Source organism: Nycticebus coucang, chromosome 22 (assembly GCF_027406575.1).
Source record: "Nycticebus coucang isolate mNycCou1 chromosome 22, mNycCou1.pri, whole genome shotgun sequence".
Classification (NCBI taxonomy): Eukaryota; Metazoa; Chordata; class Mammalia; order Primates; family Lorisidae; genus Nycticebus; species Nycticebus coucang.
In genome coordinates this window covers 23924449-23948957 of record NC_069801.1, presented here as the reverse complement: position 1 = coordinate 23948957, position 24509 = coordinate 23924449, and the positions used below count along the sequence as shown (strand labels likewise).

Genomic DNA, 24509 nt, shown 5'->3' with positions numbered 1-24509 from the left:
AGAAGATCCTCCACAAAGACAGAGCAAAGAGGCCAGTGAAACTCACTGGGTTTGGGCATCACTTTGGAAATCGATGAGCTATGATTGCAAATCGGGCGCCTGACGGCAGCTGCCTAGTTTTGGCCGGATCTCTTCAGGCTTCTCAAGCCCTGCTCATCCACCCCCGTGGATGGCCAGAGAGGTTCTGAGAAGCCTCATTGATCTTTTGACTAAAGTGTCCTAATGAAATACAAATCTGTTGTCACTTAAAGAGCCATCTGTCATGGCGGCACAGAAAAAAATGCTACCAGGAGAACAATAACCATAATTTCATTTTAAGAGCCAGCCTTCCTCCCGCTTTCCCTGCCAGGGAAAAATCGATATCTTTTACTGTTTCATTTTGTCACGGAGCAGTAGGAGGAACAGCCATCAATAGGGTGTTAAAGATATTTCCAATGATGTGCAAGTTCTCTATTACAAGGGTCTTCGTCTTCTTGCAGTGAGTTAACACCTATTTGCATGGGGTGCGGAGAGTTAGCAGGAGGGAGACTCAGAGCCTCTGTCCCTGGGCATTTAGCGCTGCTTACTGCATAAGTGGCTTAGGGAGCAGCACAGGTGGAAGGTTCCCAGAGGGCTTGGGTTCTAGAAAATGGAAGCACCAGCCTTAAATAGCGTCAGACCTTTCCTGGGTGGAGCGGCCAAAATAACAAACTCATAGAACAGACGGAGGGGACCGCCCAAAGAGAGGGAGGAGAGAGCGAGGTTGGGGGTTGGGGGCGCTGGTTTTCCAGGCAAGGATGGGGTTATCCAGTCTGCATGAGAGCGTCCCACCACCTCTCTTTCACTCGGGACTTTTGAGGCAGGGAAGAAAAACTATCTTTAATGTCACCCAGCTAGTTAACAGCAACAACACAAAAAAGAGAAAAAGAGAGAGAAGAGAAGTTGATATCCCCTTTGGTCAGCTCCCTAACAGGAGGTGTTTGTCTTGGCATAAAATATTGGAGACATCAAACAGACTACGTTTTTATGCATCTCAAAGTCTGGACTTAGGCTGAAAGGCACTTCGTGTGTGTATTTTAAAAATCAGCTTTATTGCTACAATGTGGATATAATAAAATGTAACCATTTTAAGCATTTAATTTGATGAGTTTTTGACATAGGTACATAGGTTTGAAACCACCTCCACAGTCACAATTTGAACATTTCCATAAACCCAAAACATGCCTTATGCTTCTCTGTGGTCAGTCCCTTCCCATAAACCATAGCCTTTGTCACCCCATCGGCTCTTTGTCACTATGGTTTTGCCTTTTCTAAAATTTCGTATAAATGAAATCATATTCAGTTTTTGGTGTTTTTCAAAACAACTCGGTACAATGCCTTTGAGAATCATCCACGGTGTTCTGTATCAGTTGGTCATCATTAGCAGTAGGGAGGAGTATTTCCTTGTATGGATCTACCGGGTTCAGTTTGTTTATTCACCAGTCGATGATGATTTCTTCCAGTTTGGGGCCCTCATGAATGAAGTCTTTGCGTGGGCGTGTGCATTCTTTTCTCTTGGTAAATACCTGGTAGTGGGATGAGTAGATCATTTGGTAGACGTGTGCTTGGAAAGTGCCAAGCTGATTTCCAAAGATTCCATACCCATTTGTATCCCCACCACAATGTCAGAGAGTTCCAGAGGTCAGCCATTCACGTGGGTCTGTGTATTCCCATCCACTCCAGGTTACCCTCAAATGGGACAAAATTAGCCTCCTCTCCCCTTTATCTCCCTGCAGTGCTTCTAGGAAAGAGCTACTTGACATGGTAGGAGAAAAAAATGCATAAAAGCTGAAGGCACCTGGTATCCAGTAGAAACTGTAGGATGGAGAAATCTCAGTGGCCTTATGCTCTGGGCCTCCTTGAGATACTGAAGACAAACCAAGTGAGGTGAGAAGGTGGGTCTGGTCCTGTGCCGTAGGGTGGGATCCCCCAGCCAGGGGCTGGGCCCTCATCTCCTACTCATATGTGTCCCCCTAGATGGGCATCGAAGCTCACCCCCCCCTTCCCTAATGATCAGCTCCTTGAACCCTTTGTCTTCTCAGCCCATGGCCTTCCCTTCCTCACGTCATCCTTGGCTTTGCCTACAGAACAGGTTCCTCAGCCTGAGCAAATGCGCCTCCTCCCTTCTCTTCATTCCCTGTGATGTTTCCCTCCTCAGCGAGCATTGTCTGCCAGTGGGGCCGAGCCAGGGCCTCTGGAGTTGAGTAAGGTGCTTCGTACCTGTGCTGTGGGGCTGCTCGGTGGAGTCAGGGCAGAGACAGGCCCCTTCAGCTTCCTCTCTAGCAGGGTCCCCTCTCCCCAGGATGCATAGGCTGTGGACTCGGCTGAACAGGGTTCCTGGAGAAGTGGCATTTGCCTGACCCAGAGAAATGAAACACTTGGGGGCTTGCGATCTTCTGACTTAGTAGGAAGTATTTGTTTATTTATTTATTTATTTATGGAATGGCTCACACGGTTATGGAGGCTCGCAGGTCCCTACCACCTGCCATCTGCAAGCTGGAGAACCAGGGAAGCTGGTGGCATAATTCAGTCTGAGTCCAGAGGCCTGAGAACTGGGATGTGGTGGTGTAATTCTGAAGATCCAAGAACCAGAGATGCCAGTGTCTGAGGGCAGGAGAAGATGGATGTCCCCACTTCAGCAAGTAGGATGAATTTGCCCTTCCTCTGACATTTTGTGCTATTTAGGCCCTGGATGGATTGGATGATGCCTCGCTCAAATTGATGAAGGGAGATCCTCTTCACACAGTCTACTGATAATGCTAATCTCTTCCAGAAACACCCTCGCCAATGCACCCAGAAATGATGTTTTACCAGCTATTTGGGCATCCTTAGCCCAGTCAAGCTGACAATAAAATTAATCATTGCAAGGACAGTCCATGGAACATGCACCGTTCAGTTGAAACAAGCGATATCCCGGGGACCGGGACCTTTCCTGCAGGAACATTTCCTGGAAGTGATCTTGTCAAACCAAACACTCTAGATGCATGTGCTAGCTGCTCTGCCAGGAGTCTGTGTGAGCATGGGCAAAAGATTTCATCTCTCTGATCAGGATAACAAGAACCATGGTTCTCACTGTCAGAGAAAGGAGCGACAAACGTGAAAGGAGGAAAACGAAAATCAATCCGTTTATAGAGCTCATGTTCCTCCCCTGGAAAATGAAGATGGTGATAGTATTTACCTCCTAGGGTCATGCTGACACAGCAAAACCCGGATCATTTATTATTATCTATCTATTATTATTAATTGCTTTTGGATGTCATTCCATGAGAGCCATGTAGTTTGGTTTTTATACCCACCTGTAGCATGGGAGCGCCTCAGAGTGGGGCGGCACCAGTGGTGAGGCCAGAGGTCCTGCCCCGTGACCTTGACTTTTGGGGTCTTCCCTTGAGTCCCTTTCTCCCAGTTTATATTATCACTGAATGCAACTCTGAGTTTATGCATTTATGAATATTAATAGGATGGACATCCTTCGCAATCTTGCTGACACTCTTATTTTTATTTATTTATTTTTGAGACAGAGTCTCACTATGTCACCCTTAGTAGAGTGCCTTGGTGTCACAGCTCACAGCAACCTCAGACTGTTGGGCTTAAGTGATTCTCTTGCCTCAGCCTCCCAAGTAGCTGGGACTACAGGCGCCCACCACAACGCCCGGCTGTTTTAAGAGACGAGGTCTTGCTGTGGGTCAGGCTGGTCTCAAACCTGTGAGCTCAGGCAATCCACCTCCTTCACCCTCCCAAGTGCTGGGACTACAGGCATGAGCTACTGTGTCCAGCCTCTTGCTGACACTTTTAAATGGTTCAGTAAAACATTGTTCCCAGATGCGTGCAAGATAAACTTCAGGACTGATGCATGGTGAATGAGGAGTTACTGGGTTCTGCCTTGCAGCTATTTGTTCTTTCCGCATCTATTTCTATTTCTTCATTTAATAATAATATAATTATTATAAACCACCATGGGCACTGTGCTACCAACATGTATGAATGAACCAATACTCATTCATCTGAGGGCAGTTAGTAAGGCCCACCACACAGCAGGGTACAAATCGCCCCAAAGAGGTGGGAGATTGGTTGGGGCAAGGGTGACAGAGAGGGCTGTAACAGGCAGATTTCAGATAGGGGGATAATGAGAATTGGGGTTCTTGCTATTGGAGAAAAGAGTTATAAATACAGAAAGGGAGAAAACCAGATTCGATTCTGTTTACAAAATTCTGCAGTACAGAACCAGGCAGGGTAAGGCAATGAAAGTGCTTCAAATGATGGATTTCATAGCCCAGGCACCCGGGCTAAAAATAAGAAACTGGGCCCACCCACAGGAGCAGCTGGAGCCTTAGGGCGATGCCACCCACGGGCTGCTGCTGTGCCCTGTGCAGCCGTCTGTGGTGGGCTTCCCGGCGTCCTGACCACGGGCTCTCAGTCCATGCAACCTGTTCCTGCTTGAGAGCAAGCTTCGGGATGGGGGGGGGGCCTTCATGCCTCTCCTGGCCTCACATCCCTCCAGAAACTACCAATCTCCTCTTTTCCTGGCCTCCCCTCTGCTCTCTGGAGACTCCTCTTTCTGCAGGTTCCCTGGGAGCGGCCTTTGGGAGGCAGTGCAGTGGGCAGAGCGTGTGTTAGGACGCACTCCTGGGTCAGCACCTGTGGAAGGGAAGCGGGAGGGAAGCAGGCCCTGGCAGTGTAGATGGAGGCCTGAGCCGACCCCATGGGGAACTATAGGGCCAAATGCCTCCTAGAGAGGTCCTCTTGGGGCCTAACTTGGGGGCACTCTTACCCGACCCAGTCAGTCTTAGGATGTTGTAGCCCAGGAGGGTGTGACTGTGGCCGGGATGCTGGCCGTTTCGGAGGCCCCTGAAGGCTGTGTGGTGACAGAATCCCAGCCCCCGGGGCAGCAGATTCTTTCTTGAACCGGGTACAGAAGGTGTCTCACAGCATTCCTGAGGGAGCTGCAGGGAGTGGTTAAGACCAAGGGCTCTACCCCATACAGACCTGGTTTGAACCCCTGTTCCATGTGACTGCTCTAGGCCTCAGTCCCATATCCATAAAGTGGGCCTCATGCAGGACTCTGTCAATTGCAAAGACGATGATACGGATTTCAGAAGCCTTTGCACACTGTAGAGTGCTGTTCACACTGTAGAGTGTAGAGTGATGTGCACAGCGTCTCTTACAGTTGTATTATCCCTGCCTTCAAAAATATTTTCCAATATTTATTTTACGTTTTACAAATTAGTATATTTTAAACATAAGGTTAATTATAGAAAATGGTGTAGACTACAGAGAGGGCTAAAATGTAGCGAGCGGGTAAGAGACTTAACGTAGGGGTTAGGCAGTCTGGTTGGAATATATCACCCTAACGCAGAAGCTGTGTGATTCTATTTTTTATTTTATTTTATATATTTATTTTTTTATTTTTTTGGAGACAGTCTCATTATGTTGCCCTTGGTAGAGTGCTATGGCGTCACAGCTCACAGCAACCTCAAACTCTTGGGCTTAAGCAATTCTCTTGCCTCAGTCTCCCAAGTAGCTGGCACTATAGGCTCCCACCACAATGCCTGGATATTTTTTTGTTGCAGTTGTCGTTGTTGTTTAGCTAGCCCAGGCCGGATTTGAACTTGCCAGCCTGTGTATTTGTGGCCGGCATCCTACTGACTGAGCTACGGGTGATGCCCAGCTGTGTGATTTTTAGGTGAGTTACTTAACCTCTCTGTGCACTAGCTTCATCATCTGTAACAAGGGAATAACAATGGCACCTGCCTCAGAGCTGTTAATACATACAAATTCCTTGGCACGTGAGAATATATGAGTAATGGCTTTTATTATAATTACAATCGCAATACTCACCAGGGAGACTTACAAGTTTGCTCATTTACTTCAGATTCATAACTTAGTTTCACTTATTTTGAAATCACTTTTATGTTTGAAATAACTATAGACTCACAGGAACGCCTGTGGAGCCTTCACCCGGCGTTCCTCAAAGGCGACGTTTCAGGTAACTGTGAAATAATATCAAAACCAGGAATCTGATTAACATTGCATGATATCAGCAACTGGGCTACAGCCCTTGTTCAGACTGCACCAGTTTTCATAAGAGCTCATTGTGTGTGTGTGTGTGTTATACGTGATACTCTCTAAAGTCACATCACTTGTACACCTTTGTGCATTTACCACCAAAATCAAAATACAAAATATCCATTACCATAAAAAAGCTTGCTACTCATTTATCCTTATTTTTGAAAGAAATAGAATGTGTCAAGTGCAGTTAAATGTGTGCTCAATTACATTCCTCATCCTGCATCTGCAGAGGGAATGCCTATTTCTAACATATGTAAAATATATATTATACATCTTCCAAATAGCTGATATTTACCAAGTGCTTTCTGTGCTCCAAGCACCATTTCTAAGTGGTTCTAATATGTTTACTCCTTATCCCAACCCAGGTGTTATTAGGTAACATTTTCAGATGAAAAATCTGAGGAACAAAGAGGTCAACAGAACTTGCACAAGGTCGCCCAGCTGGAAAGCACTGGTGTTGGGCCTTGAACTTGGGTCTGTAGTCACTGTTCTGTCCTGACACGTATCTGTCTTCTTGTAAGAAGCTTTTTTCTCACCATCGTGTCTATGAGATTCACTCGTGTTGATACCTGTGGACATAATTCATGTTAACCACTCTGTAGTTTTCTCTTTTAGGATTATACCATTGGTATAACTCTGCTCCTAGTGGTGGTTATGCTGGACGTTAAACACACAGCGGAGGCACCTGCTTGCTGTTGTCTCCCTGTGCTCATATGTCTAAGTTTCTCTGTGATTGATTCCTAATTGGGGAATCATTGAGTCCATGTGTCTTTGACTTTGGAGGATGTTACCAGATCATCCTCCAAAGTGTTTGCAATAATTTACATTTCCACCTGCTGCTAGGAGACTATGAGACGATATGTCATTATTTTAGTGTGCATTCCTCTGGTTGCTAGTGAGGTTGAGCAGGTCACTTTGGATTATTGGCAACGTGTGTTTTCTTTGCACATATGTTTCCATTGAGTAGTTGGTTGGCTCTTATAATTTTTAAGAATTCTTTACATATGATGGATAATAACTTTTTACTGATAACATGCAGGGGAACATCTTCTAGTCTGTGTCTTACCTTAAAAAAAAAAAACAACCTTCGCTTATGGCATCTTTTATCATGGAGAAGTTTTTTTGTGTGGTTTTTGTTTGTTTGTTTGGATTTTTTGCTCTTTTTGTTGTTTTGGTTTTTGAGACATAGTCTCACTCTGTTGCCCAAGGTTAGCGTATCCTGGCCTCAGCCTAGTTCACAACCACCTCAGACTCCTGGGTTCAAGTGGTCTTCCTGCCTCAGCCTCCCAAGTAGCTGGGAATACAGGTGGCTACCACAATGCCTGGTTCATTTTTCTGCTTTCAGTGGCGATGGGATTTCACTTTTACTCAGGCTGGTCTTGAACTCTTGAGTCCAAGATATCCTCTGCGTTGGTCTCCCAGACTGCTAGGACTACAGGCATCAGCCACCATGCCCCGCACACAGAGAAGTTTTATTATGATTACTGTTGTAGCCAATTCTATCAATTTCTTTCTTTATGGTTTGCGCTTTGCTTTTGAATGTTATTTTCTGTAGTTTTCACAGTAAAGTTTTACTTCATACAGTTGTTTTATAAGATGTAAACTTTTCCTAATTTCCCGGTGTTATTTATTGTGTTATCTATATTTCTTCTCTTATTTGCAGTGTTCCCTCTGCATGTGGGAAGTTCCTGTGTCTATCTAAGTTTGTTTCTGATTTCTCCATTGGCCTATTCACCTTGTCCTATACCAGTGGTTCTCAACCTGTGGGTCGTAACATGAAAATACATTGCGGCATTAGGAAGGTTGAGAACCACTGTCCTACACTAACACCAATTAATTCAAGATGGATTAAAGACTTAAATATAAGGCATGAAGCCACAAAAATTCTAGAAGAAAATGTAGATAAAACTCTTACAGACATAGGTCTAGGCAAAGAATTTGTGACTAAGAGTCCAAAAGCAAATATAGCAACAACAGAAGTAAATAAATAGGGCTTAATTAAATCAAAAAGCTTCTGCACAGCAAAGGAAATAATCAACAGAATGAACAGACAACATACAGAAATACACAACCTATAGGAAGAAAGAAAACATTCAAAAGCTACACATCTGACAGAAGGAATAATATCCAGAATCTACAAAGAACTTAAACAAATTAGCAAGAAAAAAATAAACAACTTCATCAAAAAGTGGGCAAAAGGCATGAACAGAATTTTTTCAAAAGATAGAAAAATGGCCAAAAATCGTATGGAAAAAAATGTTCAATGTCACTAATCATTAGGGAAATCAAATTAACACTACAATGACACATCACCTCACCCTTGTCAGAATGGCTATCATTTAAAAGTCAAAAAATCATAGATCCAGGTTCAGATGCAGGGAAAGAGAAATGGTTATACACTGTTGATGGACCTACAAATGAATATAACCTCTAGAGCAGCAGTTCTCAACCTGTGGGTTGTGACCCATAGAAACTGTAGTGAAGGGTCACGGCGTTAGGAAGTTTGAGAACCACTGCTCTAGAGAAAACAGTATAAGATTCCCCAAAGAAATAGTAGACCTACTAATCCCACTCCTGGGTATCTACCCAAAGGAAAAAAAGTCATTTTATCAAAAAGACATCTGCACTTGATTGTTTAGTGCAGCACAATTTATAATTGCAAAGATATGGAATCAACCTAAAGGCTCATCAGTTCATGAATGGATAAAGATGGACACATGCACACCATGGAATCCTACTCAGCCATAAAAAAGGGATGAAATAATGTCTTTTGCAGAAACTTGGATGGAACTGGAGACTCTTATCCTCAATGAAGTAGTGCAGAAATGGCAAAACAAATAGCACATGTTCTCGCTAATAACTGGGGACTAATGAATGGGTGCAGATAGGTACCAAGAGAAAGGACCCTGGAAACCAAGGAGGGGGGAGGTTAGGGATAAAATCTTACCTATCGGGTACAGCGAACATTATTCTGGTGACAGCACATTAAAGGCTCTAAGTGCATCATTATATGATCCATGTAACAAAAAAATTTGTACCTCTTTAATATTTTGACATAAAAAACAATAAAACACTAGAACTGTACCATAAATCTTGGCACTGGGGGAGGGAAGTGCTCCTTGTCCTTCAAAATTATTATCCATGAAAACTTTTGAATCCTCCCATCCTGTTCACCAGAAGCCCCACTGAGATGTTTAAAAATTGTAATTGTATTGTGTTTATAGATTAGCGTGGGGATAATTGACGTCTTTAGAATATGGGTCCTTCCTATCCATAAGCATGTGATAACTCTCCCTCTATTCCATTTTTATTTTATGTCCTTCAAGAAAGTTTCATAATTTTCTCTTTAAAGGTCTTGCACTTAGTTTAGTAGATTTATTTCTTGGTATTGTATATAGTTTATTGGAGCTTTGGAGTAAGGCATGGCTCATGTCATAGCCCAGCCACTTAAAAAATGCATGCTCCTAGTCAAAGCTCTTACGTGGTTCAGTCCTCGAATGCCTCGTAAATAATTATGCCTTCGGCATAGAGTAGATGTGAGGATGGGAGGAAATAAAGAATGTGACATCTTTAGAACACTGTAAATATTCAATAAATGTTAGCTCTTCCTGGAGTTGGCATAAATTTGAAGTTGAGTTTCTGATTGTGTGTGTAGCTGTACATCAATAAGTGAGCTTGGAACGTGGTCCCCCGTTGGAAGCAGTCAAATGTAACAGGATCTGATCTATAAGTAATCGGCAAACAGCATGCTCCCTCCTCTAAAGTCAAGAGCATTTAATAAAGGACTTTATATAGATGCATGTATGTGTGTAAGATATATAAATATCTATATATGTGGCCAATTAGGTTCAAGAACTCATCCTAGAAAAAGTGCTACATACTTCATTCTTGACAATCACCTCAGTCACCTTCGAAGTCCTCCCCTTAGCCCTCTGGAGACCGCAGTGATGTTCAGCAATGAGATATGTAGCACGTTGTCTAGAATGAGTTTGTGAACTTAATTGTCCAACCTCGTATACATACAAAGTCCAAAACTTCCACCAAATCTCAAAACAAGGACACTTGAGTTAAATTTTAAAACCAGTCCCGTTAACTTAACAGAAACACAACTAAAAAACACACTCAGAGTAAAGATTTTTTATCCGTTGAAAGTTTACTGTGACTTATCATCATAATTGTTTTTATTACTTCTTCAAGCTTAAAAGATCCTCAAACTGGTTTCATTTTTTGAAGTTTTTCCTAAACAGCACATGTTTTATTATAAATGCTTCAAACATAGATAAAAGTACAAACAGATAAATTTCTCCCAAATCATACCACCCACATGGAACCATTGCTCACGTTTTGGTTAATATACTATTTTTTTATTTCTTCATGCTGGTAAATGGACTTCTGGGCTTCTGTCCACTTTCATTTTCCCTCAGTAGGGTACTCTGAAGTCTTTCCACTTTGAGAGTTGCAGAATCACATCATTTTTCATCATTGCATCATATTCCATTTTTGCAATGCTCACTAATTTAACAAATCAATTCCCTATTTGTGGCTATTGGATCTTATAGAGTAAATCATGTTCCAATGAACCACCACCGCACACCTCTTTTTTGTCAGCTTCTGTAACCACCTCCGTCAGTGTTCCTTGGGATTGAGATTACAAGGGAAAAGGGCGTGCTCATTTTAGATTTTGACACGTATTGCCAGACTGCCTTCCTGAAAAGTTTGAATCAATTAGCACTATCATCATCTGTGCAGAAGGGTGCTCATGTTCCAATAAACTGAGTTGGTCAGTTTTCTTAGTCTTTACCTATCTAGTAAGTGGAGAACAAGCCCTTCTTTGCATATGCATTTTTTTGTTTCGTGGAGAAATTAAACCTCTTTGCATCTGTCGATGGGCACTTTGGAATCTTTTCTGGATTGCCTCTGGGGAGTTCTTAGCATATTCTTCTGGTCTTAAAAGAGTTTTTTGTGTATTCACATTGTGTGTAACATTTTGTGCATTAACATTAATCCTTTGTCATGTGTGTGACAAATATATAATGTACAATCTTATTTATAGTATACTTTTAATGGTTTTTTTTTAGGCAGAGTCCTACTCTGTTGCCTGGGCTAGAGTGCCATGGTGTCAGCCTTGCTCATAGCAACTTCAAATTCCTGGGTTCAGGCAATCCTCCTTCCTCAGCCTCCTGAGTGGCTAAGACTATAGGTGCTTGCAACAACACCCAGCTAATTTTTCTGTTTTTAGTAGACACTGGCTGGTCTTGCTCTGGCTGGTGTGGAACTCCTGAGCTCAACTGACCCTCCTTCCTTGGCCGCTTAGAGTGCTAGGATTACAGGCATGAGCCATTACACCCAACCTGTTTTTCATGTTTAGTGGAAAAAGTATATATATAATAAATAGCAATTGATTTTTTTTTTTTTTTTTTGAAACAGAGTTTTACTCTATCTCCCTGGGTGGAGCACTGTGGCATCATAGTTCACAGCAACCTCGAACTCTTGGCTCTAGCAATCCTCTTGCCTCACTTTTTCATTTTTAGTAGAGATGGGGTCTTGCTTTTGCTCAGGCTGGCTTTGAACTCATGAGCTTAAGTAAGCCACCCACCTCCGCCTCCCAGAGCACTAGGATTTCAGGCATGAGCCACTGTGCTTGGCCAATAAGCAGTAACTAATTAAAGACAGAATATTTATTGTGAGAGCCCCAAAAGACCCATATCCCCCCATTTAGTCTCTGCATGCCACCAAGAGGACGCCTATCCTGATTTCTACAGAAATAAATTGGCCCCCTGTTTTTCCCTTTATCGTTTTTTTCCCATTTTTACTTATTGTCAATGATCCCATTAACATACAAAAGTTTATAATTTTATGTCAAGTTCAATGATCTTACCCTTTATTATCTCCAGTCTTCTTGACATGCTTAGAAAGCTGTTTCCCATCCCGCATTTATTTATTTATTTATTTTTTGCAGTTTTGTTTTTTTTTTTTTTGGCTGGGTTTGAACCCGCCACCTCCGGCATATGGGGCCGGCGCCCAACTCCTTTGAGCCACAGGCGCTACCCCCCATCCCACATTTATAAAAATATTTTTCTATCAGAAGCCTCAATTGTGTTTTTTGTAATCTTGACGTGATGAGCCAGTTGCCACAGTCTAGCTCATCAATGCCCCATCTTTCCCTTGTGGAGCTGAAACATACATATATGACTCATATACATACGTGTTTGTCCATGCGCTGAACATCTATGCACAGATGCGGATCTAATTTTTGATTCTTTATTCTTTTTTCTGTTCCACCATGCCTCCAATCTCTTGTATTGATTAGCTTTTCAGTGACTGTAGACTTAGTTCTGAAATCTATCAATACCTGCTATGATTTAATTTCTCTCGTAGGACTTTTCCTACCGATTCTCCTACACTCACGCTTCCACGTGAATTTAAAACAATTTTATGGGGATGGTTTCTACCTTATTTAGCCTCTCTCTGTTCATTCCATGGGTTTGCAAGACCACCTTAGTCTGAGAATGTGGAGGGCACTGTTTCCACACTTTGAAATTGGTATTTTCTTTGGGATGTAATATTTGATCCATTAAATAAACATTTTTAAAAGGTGTATTTCTTGTTTGCAGTATGAAGAGTTGTGTCTTGTGCTTTATCTTATTAATCATGCTTTGTATGTCCTCAACCCTAGTTCTTAATATGTAACCAGCCAAGAGCCATTCTTCAAATTTCTTACTGCTACCATAGTCTCGGGGATTTTTCTTTGCAGAAATTCTGCAGTTTTTATTTCATACATTTTAATGTTCTATAATTGGTCCAGATTGATTAAAGCCCATCCTATCTTCATTGTGATTGTATCCTTAATAATTAACAAATAGCCTTTCTTATCCAATGTAATTTCTTTGTTTTTCCTTTGGCTTGTCTGTGTTTTCTTGACCTCATCACTTACATCAAACTCCTTACAATTTTGGTGTTTCCATTTATGGGCCTACATTTTGCCCATCAGTAGAGGTATTTCTGGCACAGAACCTCCAAATAATAAATATTTTAACCCAGTGTGGGCGAAGCCATTACAGGTTTTATTTATCTTGTATCCAATTATTGGTATAGCAGATATTTTAGGTGGTGTCTCTTTCACTGATTTCCATGTGAAATATGTATACTTTTGTGATGCTTCATTCGCCATCTGTTACTTGTTTTATGGTTTGTTTTTGTTTGTTTTTTCGCCCCTTCTTTTATCATGGGGTTGGGATGTGCTCTGGTTTAAATTTTATCTTTCTACTTTTAAATCAAAGTGTGTAAATTAAAGGCAAGTGTTTGGCCCTGCCCTTCTCAATTGGTCATCTTATGTGTGTATTAAGAGGACATTAAGACACACCATTACCCTCCTCCCCTTCCTACCCTACCTCGCTCTTTTATGGGTGAGATTTCTGCTCCAGGCTATTATCACCGAATTATTATTTAATATCATGTAGCCTTTGTTTCAAGAACCATAAAAATTATGTTCTGTTTTGTGACCATGATTACAGTAGTTTTTCCGACCTAATTCCATGCTTAGAATGATTTGATAGCTCCGATCTGTCCCACACCACAGCTTTAGCCCTGTGAATTCTTTCTTTTGTATCATCTTTCAGTTGGGTGGAGTACGTGTTAAGTCGATTTTTCTAGAAGTTTATGGGAAAGCCATCTTTCCTGTTTCCGTGCATATTTGAGAATGTATTTCTGTTGTTTTTGCAAGGCTGGCAGCTTGGCCTCATATGCAACTCGGCAGTAAAGTTGTTTGCCGCAGTGCAGCTTTGCTGTTTGGACCCCGAGTGCACTGTTTGGGGATCTGTAGGTAAGAACATGTCTTCTGTGCCCTCACACCCCACTGGCTTTTTCCTTTTCCATCTGCCCATCCTGTTTCTGTCTCCATAGCTCACTGTACCCTGAAGGTATCTCCAAAGCTCTTTCCACTGCTCTTATTACCAGCCGGGGAATGGGAGTGGAATCCAGGGCTGTGGATCCCGCGTGAGGAACTTGGGTACCACAGGTCAGCAGCCTCTGCAATGCAGGCACAGGGCACTCAAAGCAAGCATGATCGTGACGCTGCCAAAAAGTAAGTGGTCTTTTGCTGTTGTTTTAAGTAATCCAATGTCTTAGAAGGAGAACTTTGCACAAACACAAAAGGACTCAGTTCTGGGCTCAGAGCACTGTTGGGTATTGTTTGCACAGCCACTGAACAGTTCCAGCTGTTTATTTGGTGTTTATGGGTATAATAGATGGTCTGAGCAGAGGTGGCCAAACCCCCCAGGCCAACTTAAAGCCAAGGCAGCCAGTGTGCGCTGCTCTTCTCTTCCACACAGGATGGCCTTCCAAGTATTCCTCCTTCTGTAAACTTATTGCCCCCCTTTCCTCAGGCTCTTTTCTTGTCCCACTGCTGGTCTCTCCCACTGTCCTGTGGTTCTGTATTCTTAGCACGCCCTGGAAAGCAGCCTGTGGCTTAATGGATGCCTCGTGGTTTATCTGGCACATGGCCTTTGTGTTGGAACATGAGTGCTGGATGTGGGTGCTTGCCGTTCTTCTCACAAGCCCTTTCTGCTGGGTAGGAAACCATCCCCAGACAAAGCCTTCATGGCCTGTGCTCATCATCCCACAGGTGCTCAGTGCTGGCTCCCAGTGACACCCAGGCCCCTCCTAACTGACCCTTCTGAAAAGTACCCCAGCTTTGCAGTCACGGGTACTCTCCCTTACGGAGGTGACGGATGTCTTCAAGCTGATGCAAGACTGCAGGCAGCATCTTCAAGGAGAAAGGATGAACTTGGAAGCAGATACACCTCGCTCCATGTTCCGGTCATGGGCAAGTCACTGCCAACCCCCTGGTCACACACAAGACAAGGTCTGACACATCCTTGGTGTTCAGGAAGTCATGGCCTGCCCTCTGTAGAAGCTAATTTTAATTCTTCTTTTATTTTGAACCTTTGTCCTCTTTCCTATTTTGATCTGATCATCAGCTTAATGGCCTGTAGCCTCCACAGGTCACTTTAGACCCTGAACTCCTAGTTCAGTGCATCCCAGTTAATGAAGCCTGAAGTTGAAGAACATGTTGGAGTTCTCCGGAATCTCTCTCTCCTCCCAATCTTGTTTTCTGTATAACCCAGATCTCTCCTTGCTCTTTCGTCCACATCCCTCATTCTCACTATTTTTGTTATTGCAACTTTGATCTGTTCCATTTTAACTTGAGTAATTTCCTGAAGCAGATTCTCTATTTCCCTGATGGAATTTTTTGTTATGATCTATCATTTATTTTGCTTGGCTTTTATGCGGCACTCGTCTCTGTAATGTTTTTATTTGTTTCATATCTCCTGCCTAAGATGTACCAGCTCATTTTTCTTCTCTTGTTTTATGACTTCTGTGGGTAATTCTTCTTTGAACCATGATCGTTTTGTTTTAGTCTGAGTTCTAGTCATCTTGCCTCTGGTTCTCGGGTACTTCCTCCAGGGGGTAAGCTCTTCAGTTCTTCCATCTTTTGCTCATGTTCTCATTCCCCCTTTTCAGCAGGGAGCCACTCCCTCTGGGCGGGGCTTCTGTTGTTCCTTGCTCATCATTATACAGCTCAAGTGGGGTACCCATTTGTTTCAGGGTGGGAGAACTGAGCTAGGTATTACTTAATTTCAATTTGGGTTCTTCATCTTAAATACCTTCAGAACTAACCCATCTTTTCCTTTTTTCCCTGGGGGGGCCTCGCTCCCTCAGTTTTCAGCATCAGCAGGTTGGTGTTATCCTTGGCAAAGCCCATTAAGTCTCCAGTTCTCCTGTGAGCTGTGGCCTGTCGGTTTCCACTCCTTCCTCCCCCAGGCCTCTTTCCAACTGGCCTGTCACAACCAGGTTTAAGGTGAGGAGAATGTCCACAGCTCAGCAGCCTGCTGCTGCCTCTGCTCTTTGCCTCTGCCACACTGAATTGAGGATGTGAATCTCTTGGCACCTTCACCAAACTCACCTCTCTTCTCTCCAGTCAAAATGTCACTGCCAGGCTTTTGAGATTGCAAAACTTTGATTTCATCTTAATAAATGACAGCTAGCAAATTGGCAGCTCCATCCCAACAGTACCCTGAAGTGAAAGTGTAATAGACCAACAGCCCCCCAGAAGACGCAAGTCTGTCTCAGCCTGTCTCAGCCTTAGTCCCCCATGTCCCTCGCCCTTGGGTTAATTCCAAGAACAGGTTTCAGAACAAGGAAGTTCCCAAAATGTTCCCGAGTTCCCCAACCCCCCTAGCCATGACCAAACAATGGAAACATACTCAAGCTGAGTTTCCCAAGCTACCAAGCTGAGTTTCCCAAGCTACAAAGCTGAGTTTCTCAAGCTGTCCTGAGCCAACCACCACGCTGTAACCCCCTGAGCCAACCACCACGCTGTAACCCCCTGAGCCAACCACCACGCTGTAACCCCCCTGAGCCAACCACCACGCTGTAACCCCCCTGAGCCAACCACCACGCTGTAACCCCCCTGAGCCAACCACCACGCTGTAACCCCCTGAGCCAACCACCACGCTGTAACCCCCTGAGCCAACCACCATGCTGTAACCCCCTGAGCCAACCACCACGCTGTAACCCCCTGAGCCAACCACCACGCTGTAACCCCCTGAGCCAACCACCACACTGTAACCCGCCCCAAGCTAACTGCCACATTCTGCTTCTGTACTTGCTTGCTTGCCATGCAGCACAAAAAGGGTATAAAAATCAGCCTGCTCCTCACTTCAGGGCTGCCTGCCTGTGAGAGCAGCAGTCCCCTGCACAGGTGTAATAAATCACCATCTAATTTTACCTAAGTGGGGTCTGAGTCTCTCTTTACAGGCTGCGACTTGTGAAACAAAAGTCCTGCAGACACCCCTGTTCCTCTCTCTCATGTCCATGCTCAACCCTGCAGCAAACCCAGCTGGTTCCTTTCTCAGCAAAGGTCCAGGTTCTGACCTTCTGTCTCAGCTGCAGCACCCCAGGCTGGTCCACACAGCCATCACCCTCACCTACATCACTGCAGTAGCCTCCTTCCGGGCCCTGCTTCCTCCCCACTTGCTCTGTTCACATTTACAGGTAGAACAATCCTGCACAAGCATGGATATGTGCCCTGCCCTGCTTGCAATACCATCCAGCATAAGATCCTGTCCAGGAGGCCCCATGTGGCCTGCACCCCCACTTCCCTTTCCCAGCATCTTCATCACTGCCCCCTTCTCTACCTCCACACTGTCTGCTCCTTCCACCCACAGTGTTCTTCCCCAGCATCCCCCACTCAGCTCCCTCACTGCCTTCAAGTCTTCTATCTAGTGACACTGCTGTGGGCTGAATGCTTGTGTCCCCCTAAAATTCATACGCTCAGTGCCCTTTAAAAATGACTCCAGAGAGCTCATTGCCCCTTCTACCACAAAAGGGCACAGCAAGAAGGCTATGACTCAGGAAGTGGGCCTTCACCCAACACCAGATCTGCCAGCAGCTTGATCTTGAACTTCCCAGCCCGTGAGAAATGAATTTTTGTTATTTACAAGCCACTCCGTCTATCCTGTATTCTCTTATAACATGGTGATCAGACTAAAACATCACTAGGTTTGTTTTCTGGGGCTGCCATGACAATGTGCCACACACTGGATGTCTTAAACAGCAGGAATTTATCATTTCACAGTTGCAGATGGTGAAGTTCAACATCAAGATATTGGCAGGGTTGGTTCCTTCTATGGGCTCTGAGGGAGAGTATTTTCCATGTCTATCTCCTCTCCTGGTGGTTTCTGTCCATCTTTGCTGTTCTGTTGCTCTCAGGTGCCTTGCCCTGATCTCAGCTGTGATGCTCACATGGAGGTCTGCCTGTGTGCATGCCCCTCTTCAAATCTCCCTCTGATATAAGGACATGGGTCTTGTTGGATTAAGGCCCCTCAGGCTGAGCAAGGGACTTGGAGAGAAACTTCTCTGAAGAAGACAGGCACTCGGCTTACAGACATATGAAAAAATGCTCATCATCCTTAATCATCAGAGAAATGCAAATCACAACTACTTTGAGATATCATCTAACTCCAGTAAGATTAGTCTATATCACAAAATCCCAAGACCAGAGATGTTGGCGTGGATGTGGACAAAAGGGAGCACTTCTACACTGCTGGTTGGAATGCAAATTAATACATTCCTTTTGGAAAGATGTTTGGAGAACACTTAGAGATCTAAAAATAGATCTTTCTTTTTTTTTTATTAAATCATAGCTGTGTACATTAATGCAATCATGGGGCACCATACACTGGTTTTATAGACTGTTTGACACATTTTCATCACACTGGTTAACATAGCCTTCCTGGCATTTTCTTAGTTGTTGTGTTAAGATATTTAGATTCTACATTTACTAAGTTTCACATATACCCTTGTAAGATGAACCGCAGGTGTAATCCCACCAATCACCCTCCCTCTGCCCACCTCCCCCCTCCCTGTCCTCGCTCCCCCCTTCCCCATATGCTTAGGTTATAACTGGGTTATAGCCTTCATGTGAAAGCCATAATTTAGTTTCATAGTAGGGCTGAGTACATTGGATACTTTTTCTTCCATTCTTGAGATACTTTACTAAGAAGAATATGTTCCAGCTCCATCCATGTAAACATGAAAGAGGTAAAGTCTCCATCTTTCTTTAAGGCTGCATAATATTCCATGGTGTACATATACCACAATTTATTAATCCATTCGTGGATGGATGGGCACTTGAGCTTTTTCCATGACTTAGCAATTATGAATTGGGCTGCAATAAATATTCAAAGATATAACAAATATCTTTGTTATAATGTGATTTTTGGTCTTCTGGATATATATATATATATATATATATATATATATATATATATATATATAAAACCTGCAAATATCTACTATATAATTCCTAGTACAGGAATTATAGGATTGAATGGCAGATCTATTTTTAGATCTCTAAGTGTTCTCCAAACATCCTTCCAGAAGGAATGTATTAATTTGCATTCCCACCAGCAGTGTAGAAGTGTTCCCTTTTCTCCACATCCACGCCAACATCTCTGGTCTTGGGATTTTGTGATATAGACTAATCTTACTGGAGTTAGATGGTATCTCAAAGTAGTTTTGATTTGCATTTCTCTGATGATTAAAGATGATAAGCATTTTTTCATGTGTCTGTAGGCCATGTGCCTGTCTTCTTCAGAGAAGTTTCTCTTCAAATCCCTTGCCCAACCTGCGATGGGATCACTTGTTCTTTTCTTGCTTATTCGTTTGCGTTCTCTGTGGATTCTGGTTATTAAACCTTTGTCGGAGACATAACCTGCAAATATCTTCTCCCATTCTGAGGGCTGTTTGCTTGCTTTACTTACTGTGTTCTTGGCTGTGCAGAAGCTTTTTAGTTTGATCAGGTCCCAGTAGTGTATTTTTGAAGCACTTCAATTGCCCAGGGGTCCTCCTCATAAAATACTCACCCAGACTGATTTCTTCAAGAGTTTTTCCCTGCACTCTCTTCTAGCATTTTTATAGTTCCATGTGTTAAGTTTAAATCTTTAATCCAGTGAGAGTCTGTCTTAGTTAATGGTGAAAGGTGTGGGTCCAGTTTCATTCTTCTACAGGTTGCCAGCCAGTTCACCCAGCACCATTTGTTAAATAGGGAATCTTTTCCCCCACTGAATGTTTTTAATTGGCTTGTCAAAGATCAAATAACAGCACGTAGCTGGATTCATCTCTTGGTTCTCTATTCTATTCCAGACATCTACTTCTCTGTTTTTGTGCCAGTACCATGCTGTTTTGATCACTATCAATTTATAGTATAATCTGAAGTCTGGTAGCGTGATTCCTCCTGCTTTGTTTTTATTTCTGAGTAATGGCTTGGCTGTTCAAGGTTTGTTCTGATTCCATATAAAACGAAGTATTATTTTTTCAAGATCTTTAAAGTATGACAGTGGAGCTTTAATAGGGATTGCATTAAAATTGTATATTGCTTTGGGTAGTATGGACATTTTAACAATGTTGATTCTTCCCAGCCATGAGCATGGTGTGTTTTTCCATTTGTCAACAATTTTAGCTATTTCTTTTCTTAGAGTTTCATAGTTCTCTTTATAGAGATCTTTCACATGCTTTGTTAGATAAACTCCCAAATATTCCATCTTCTTTGGCACTGCTGTGAATGGGATGGAGTCCTTAACTGTTTTTTCAGCTTGACTATTGTCGGTATATATAAAGGCTACCAATTTATGAATGTTGATTTTGTAACCTGAGACACTGCTGTATTCCTTGATCACTTCTAAGAGTTTTGTAGTAGAATCCCTGGTGTTTTCCAGATATACAATAATATCATCTGCATGGAGAGCAAGTTTGATCTCTTCTGACCCTATATGGATACCCTTGATCACCTTTTCTTCCCTAATCACGGTTGCTAAAACTTCCATTACAATGTTAAAGAGCAGTGGAGACAAGGGGCAGCCTTGTCTGGTTCCTGATCTGAGTGGAAATGATTTCAATTTAACTCCATTCAATAGGATATTGGCTGTGGGTTTGCTGTAGATGGCCTCTATCAGTTTAAGAAATGTCCCTTCTATACCAATTTTCTTAAGTGTTCTGATCATGAAGGGCTGCTGGATATTATCAAAAGCTTTTTCTGCATCAATTGAGAGAATTATATGCTCTTTGTTTTTTAATTTTTTTATGTGCTAAATTATACTTATAGATTTACATATATTGAACCAGCCTTGAGACCCTGGGATAAAACCGACTTGGTCATGATGTATAATTTGTTTGATGTGTTGCTGGATTCTGTTTGTTAGGATCTTGTTGAATATTTTTGCATCTATATTCATTAGTGATATTGGTTTATAATTTTCTTTTCTTGTTGGGTCTTTTCCTGGTTTGGGGATCAGGGTGATGTTTGCTTCATAGAATGTGTTGGGTAGTCTTCCTTCTTTTTCTGTATTTTGGAAGAGGTTTAGTAATATAGGTACTAGTTCTTCTTTAAAGGTTTGGTAGAATTCTGACGTAAAGCCATCTGGTCCCGGGCTTTTCTTTTTAGGGAGATTTTGTATGGTTAATGCTATTTCAGAACTTGATATGGGCCTGTTCAACATTTCCACTTGATTCTGGCTAGGTGATGTGGAAGGTGATGTGCTTCCAAGTATTGGTCGATTTCCTTCAAATTTTCATATTTCTGAGAATAAAGTTTCTTGTAATATTCATTAAGGATTTTTTGAATTTCTGAGGAATCTGTTGTTCTTTTGTCTTTGTCATTTCTGATTGATGAGATTAGAGATTTTACTCTTTTTTTCCTGGTTAGATTAGCCAAAGGTTTATCTATTTTATTGACCTTTTCGAAAAACCAACTTTTTGATTTATTGATCTGTTGTATAATTCTTTTGTTTTCAATTTAATTTAATTCTGCTCTAATTTTAGTTATTTCTTTTCTTCTATTGGGTTTGGGGTTGGAATGTTCTTCCTTTTCCAGTTGCCTGAGATGTCCCATTAGTTGTTAACTTCCTCTCTTTCCGTTCTCTTGAGGAAGGCTTGCAGTGCTATAAATTTCCCTCTTAGAACTGCCTTTGCGGTATCCAGAGGTTCTGATAATTCATGTCTTCATTGTCATTTAGTTCCAAAAATTTGGTAATTTCCTTCTTAATCTCATCTCTGACCCACCTATCACTCAGCATAAGGTTATTTAACTTCCATGTTTTTGTATGAGTATATGATTCCTGTTGTTACTGAGTTCAACTTTTATTCCATGGTGGTCTGAGAAGATGAAGCAATAATTTCTATTCCTTTAAATTTACTGAGTTTAGACTTGTGACCTAAGATGTGATCGATTTCGGAGTATGTTCCGTGGGCCGATGAGAAGTATGTGTATTCAGTTTTGTTGGGATGAAATGTTCTGTAGATGTCTGCTAAATCCAAATGTTGGATGGTTAGGTTTAAATCTAAAATTTCTTTTCTCGGCTTCATATTGGAGGATCGATCCAACACTGCCAAAAGTGTGTTGAAATCTCCAACTATTATGGAGCTGGAGGAAATCAAGTTGCTCATGTCTGTTTGAGTTTCTCTTATAAATCGAAATGCATTCTGGTTGGGTGCATAGATATTAATAATTGAAATCTCATCATATTGAGTATTACCCTTAACAAATATGAAGTGACCATTCTTATCCTTCTTTACTTTTGTTGGTTTAAAGCATATTGTGTCTGCAAATAGAATTGCAACACCTGCTTTTTTCTGGTTACCATTTGCCTGAAATATGGATGACTATCCTTTCACCTGAGTCTATATTTATCTTTTAAGGTAAGACGTGACTCTTGTATGCAGCAAACATCTGGCCTGAGTTTTTGTATCCAGTCAGCCAACCTGTGCCTCTTTAGAGGACAGTTTAAGCCGTTCACATTAATGGAGAATATTGATATGGCTGGTAAAATTTTGGGTATTGAGTTTTTTGAAAGTCCAGTGGACATTTTTAATCCTTTCACCACTGTGGAAGTTGGAGTTTGATCAAAAGTTTCTGAGTGAGATTACCTTTGTGGTAGAGGATTGGGCTGGTCATTATGGAGGATAGGTCTGAGAATATCCTGACGATCTGGTTTGGTTATGGCAAATTTCTTCAACATGTGAATGTCATTAAAGTATTTAATTTCTCCATCATAAATGAAACTCAGTTTAGCTGGATACAGGATCCGGGGTTGAAAGTTATTTTGCGTTAGGAGATAAAAGTCGATGACTACCCTCTTCTGGCTTGAAAAGTTTCAGCAGAGAGATCTGCAATCATTCTAATATTCTTTCCTTTGTAGGTCATGGATTTCTTACGTCTGGCTGCTTTCAGAATTTTCTCCTTCATATTAACTTTAGTGAAGTTAATTATGATATGCCTGGGGGATGTCTTATTTGGATTGAGTCGTACTGGGGTTCTGAAACTGTCTGCTATCTGAATTTCGGACTCTCTTGTCATGTCTGGAAAATTCTTTTTCATAATTTCATGCAGAAGGGCCTCTTCTTGAAGGGCCTTGCAAGACCACTTCATCACTTTCAGGGATTCCAATGAGGCGGATATTAGCCTTCTTCAAATTATCCCAGAGCTCTCTGAGAGAATGATCCATTTTTGCTCTCCATTTCTCTTACTCTTTGAGAGTTTGGGAGCGTTCAAGGACTTTGTCTTCAAGGACTTTGTCTTCAATGTCAGAAATCCTTTCTTCTGCTTGCTCCACTCTTTACTGAGGGATTCTACTGTATTTTTCAGATCTTTGAGGGCTGCAAATTCTTGCTTCAGTGTGTCAAAATCTTTAGTGGTTTTGTCTTTAAATTCATGAAATTCTTTTTTTTTTGTAGAGACAGAGTCTCACTTTGTGGCCCTCGGTAGAGTGCCGTGGCCTCACACAGCTCACAGCAACCTCCGACTCCTGGGTTTAAGCAATTCAATCTCAGCAGAAAGGGTGAGACACCACCAACACTTAGTCAGCCACAATAAACACAACTTAGCCTAATGAAAATGCCTTTACTTCTTGGCTCAGAATTGAGAAGAGGGCTTTCTCTCTGGCTGTCAGGTCCATTTCCAAACCCTGCAGCCTGCAGATGTCACTATGCAGCTGGTGGAGCAGTGACTGACTGCCCTGGCCCCACACAAGTGTCAGCGGTGTCCCCTGCCCCCATGCTTAGGCAGAGTGTGGTTCTCCTCTCCAGCTCCACATGGCCTGGTGGCCCAGCTGACCCTTCCAGGAGATGCTCACCACCTCACTAAGTATCTCATGTCAGGCAGGTGTCACAGGGCCTGTGGCTCCTCCACAGGGATGCCCACATGGCAGGGAGGAGACTCTGGGTCTGAATGAGGAGGTTGTGGTGCAGGAGGGACACAGCCAGGCCTCAGACTCAAGATAACACAGAAGAAAGAAGAAATTAGTCAACAGGCCAAACCCAGGTGGCCCTGAGACCTCCAGCCGTGCTACACATCCCGCACAATCCCACAGCCAACTCCTCTGCCACCTCCACAGCCTTGTGGCTGGCCTGGGGCCTGTCCTGGGTCCCTAACCGGCTCCCAGCTTCCTTCGCACCTGGGGTCAGCTCTTACTCTCTGCTCAGTTGCCCCAGTTAGCTGTCCGCTGTGACAACCTTCCAGCAGAGGTGGCTTTATCACCTCTGAGGCTAACCAAGCTTCCTTCTAGCCCCCTCCATCCCCTTCTGAAGCTCTGATGGGACCCCAAGCGAGGAGGTTAATGTGTGTTGCCAGCTCACATGTTAACTAGGATTAGTAGCTGCAAAGAAAATTTGCTTTGCCCTGAAATCTTACCATTCATATATAAAAGAACCTTGGCAGAGGATTTCCCAAATTTGATAACAACTCTGAAAATTTGCATGACATAATCCATAATGAATTTTGAAGGTGGCAGAAATTTGTGGAAACTGTCCACAGTAAAAAGGCATTTTGATGCGACTCCCCTGGAGGAAAGCTTGAACTAATGTTCCGT

General features: G+C 42.7%; 1 long non-coding RNA gene across 1 annotated transcript in view; it reads left to right on the top strand.

The window, feature by feature from the left end:
• Positions 1–14164, top strand: part of LOC128575518 (uncharacterized) — a 39493-nt gene extending 25329 nt beyond the window's left edge. Inside the window, exons 3-4 of the long non-coding RNA XR_008377015.1 lie at positions 13808–13906; positions 14041–14164. This is a non-coding gene — a long non-coding RNA (uncharacterized LOC128575518). The remainder of the gene's footprint in view (positions 1–13807; positions 13907–14040) is intronic.
• Positions 14165–24509: the final 10345 nt, after the last annotated feature.